Raw genomic sequence first — 3,520 nt, forward strand, 5'->3', positions numbered from 1 at the left:
TGCCGGACCGTACCTCGCCTACTCCACTAACGAGTCTAGGGAGTCGCTTACGCCTACTCCCTAACCCTAACCCTAAACCTAAACCTAACCCTAACCCTAACCATATCAAATAGTTACCAGGGTACGTTCCGATATATCGAACCGTACCCAGGGTACCCTCCGATAGTACCCTGGGGGACATAGACCCTATGAGCCAAAATAGCTCCCATGAAATGTTTGACGAGAGCTATTTTTTCCACAGACTTTTGAAAAAGAGCTCCTGTGAAAAAAAGTTTTTGCCCTGTGTGACACCTATGTATGTCGTACAGTTCATCCCATGTTTGGGGAGGGGGGGGCACCTCTATATAGTGGACACCTGTCTGTGAAGGTCACTTGGCATTTGCTCTGAGTGGCAGTTACAGTATACAGTGGAACCACCTCTAATTGATCGACACCTGTCTATAGAGGAATATATTTTTCCGCTTACCTTGATCGAACTTTATATATATCATTGATTGTATGTAGTAAATATGTGTGTGTGTGTGTGTGTGTCTGTGCGTGCATGCAGGCGTTTGTGCGTGCGTGCGTTCGTTCGTGCGTGCGTGCGCGCGCGTGCATAGTGAAAAGTGTTTCTCACACACGCCCGTTTTTTTTCTTCGTCTGCAGAGTCACATCATCACCAACTTTGGCCGCGGCGGCAGCGGCAGGGGAGAGCCGCTCTCACGCTCCCCGACGCTACACAATTCCAAGTCACTCACCTTCTCCCACGTCTCTCCGAGCGACCCCCGGCCGGGCGATGCTGCGGGGGAGAGCAGGCAGCGGCCGAGGCCCCCCGACCCCCGCCCTGCGGGGCACCACACCCCGGAGCACGCGATCGCCAGCGCCACCTACACTGCGAAGCCCGTCGGCCGACGGACGCCGGAACGTGCCGGCGAGCGACTGAACGACGCGGGACCGGTTACCTACTCGACGCCGCGTGGCAGGCGCACGCCCGAGCGTGCGGCCTCCACGATGCACACTCCCCCCGGGTATGACGGCGGCGACGACGGCGGCGGGCAGCGCACGGCGCGCTGGCACGCGCCGCCGGACGTGGCGTGTAGAACCGTGCAGAGCACCGGCAACCTCGGCGGACCGCCGGCGGTGCTGCCGCGCGTCACCGGGGTGCGCTACACGCCCGAGGGCAGCGCCGAGTGGAGCAGCGATGAGGACTTCCATGTGCGGCCTGCAGCCGAGAGCAGCCCTGCAAGGAAGGGCGTTAGACCTGACGTGAAACGGCCCGACGCGGCACGGCCCAGCTCGGCACGGCCCGCCATGACACGACCCCGCCTGACACAGTTTGACGCAACACGGCCTGACGCGATACGACCTAGCGCGACGCGGCCCGTCGCGACACGGCCCGGCGTGACACAGTTCGACGTGACACAGTTCGACGCGACACAGTTCGACGCGACACGGCCCGGCGTGACACAGTTCGACGCGACACGGCCTGACGCAACACGGCCCGTCGTGACACAGTTCAACGCGACACGGCCCGACACGACACGATCCAGCACGACACAGCTCGACACGACACGGCCCGACATGACACAGTTCGACACAGCACGGCCCGACGCGTCACGGCTGGGGGAGGTGCAGCGCGCTCGCTCCACGGACCACTACACGGCGCGCTGCGAGTCTCTCCACCAGAGGTCGCTGTCGCGCGACTGGGAGCGCGACATCAAGGACGACTTCATGTCGAAGATCTCGGCCGTCCTCGGCGCGTTCTACCCCGGCAACGGCGGTGACGACGACGACGACATGGACTTCTTGTGCGACGACGTGACTGCGGCGCCGGAGATAACGGCGGCGGCGGCGTGCGACGCAGCGGGAAGTCCGGAAAAACGGTCACGGCGGTCGTCGGCCCACCGCAGCATGCCCGACCTGACGCTGGGCAAGCTGCGACCGGCGCAGCGACACGCACGCACAAAAACCTACCTATTTTAATCGCGATTAAAAACCACTGTTCTGATTGGCTGGAATTCAATCGCGCTTAAAATAGGTAGGCGGTAATGGCTTTCCATAGTATAGCGGGTTGACGATAAACAATAGGTAGGCGGCTCTCCAGTTTGGGTATAAAATCTCTTGCTTGGCGAGAGTGAAAGACAGACAGAGAGCTCGCAAAACATGGACAGAATACGATATATATATATACTGCACATTCGCTAGATAACCGGACGTCACAGCATTAGCCTCGTAAGTTATGACCGTGTCTCGCGTAACCCTGGTGTACGCGATTGCCCTGTTATGGGATTATACATAGTTAAGAGGTAACGATTAAAGAGAATAACTAGAATACGTATACCACTGCTGTTGTGTTCTTTTCACTATGTGCCTTTAGCGTGCACTATGTGCCTTTAGCGTTCACTATGTGACGTTAGCAAAGGGTGTTACACCCACGCGTAACCACGGATACGATCACGATACGAAGCAGTAGTACGCTTCGCTACACGCGCGCGTGAGTGTGTATTGCCACATCCTGATGCAATTACATTTTAATATTACAGGAAGCGTAGTCTTTGATGTAGTGGAATGTAGAGGGCACGTGAGAGAACCGTTTATTGATTAGCAGGCATCGTTAGGGCTGAGATGACAAAAAGCTTCGTAGTTGGGTTCCCATTTTCTTTTTGGTAATGCCCCTGGTTTATGTACAGCTATGTATCCTACAATCGCGCATGAACTATGTTAAAGTTACATCACATGAATATTACTGCTATGATACTGCAATAGTGCATAAGAAAAGAAACATCAAAGAAGTCATAGGGCCTAAGATAAAATATTGCTTGTTTCCCCTTTACCGACCGACTCGCCAAAACGTCGCTACTCGACACATTTTGTTGGCTGATTAAAACAAAACAAAAATTATTTCGTTTCGCCAAAAAAAAAAATCAAATTTGTTCCGCAAAAACATATACACAAAACAGAATATACAATATACATACTGTACACACATCTTGTCAAAACAAAATAAAAAATATTTTTCACCTACCTACCTACTCGTTACCCTGAGAGGCGAGTAGGTAAAGGGGAAACAAACAATTTTTTAAGGGTGGCCTAGGCAAATAAGTACGTATTTGAGTCAGTAGAAGAAAGTACTTAGTCAATGATGCAAGTAAATGTAAATTCTTCCTGTGTTTGCCATGCCATATTCTTGTGTCATTATTTACCCAGATGCTATCAGTGACAGCGAGTTATTATATCACAGGACTCGTGGAAAGAACACACGTTATCTGGATGTATGTCTGCAACGCCCACAGAGCCGGAACTCAGCTGAACGTTGTGTTATGTTCGTGATTGTGCATAGAAAGAGAGAGATATAGCGGAGAGAGGGTGTGCGAGAGAATGGGGAGAGAGGCTGATTTATTCATTGATGATTGAGAGAGAGAGATAGAGATACAGAGAGAGAGAGCTGAACAAGGAGAGGAGAAAGAAAGGTTGATTGATTGATTGATTGCTGGGAGAGAGAGAGAGAGAGAGAGAGAGAGAGAGAGAGAGAGAGAGAGAG

This window comes from Priapulus caudatus, unplaced genomic scaffold (genome assembly GCF_000485595.1).
Source record: "Priapulus caudatus unplaced genomic scaffold, Priapulus_caudatus-5.0.1 Scaffold662, whole genome shotgun sequence".
Lineage (NCBI taxonomy): Eukaryota > Metazoa > Priapulida > Priapulimorpha > Priapulimorphida > Priapulidae > Priapulus > Priapulus caudatus.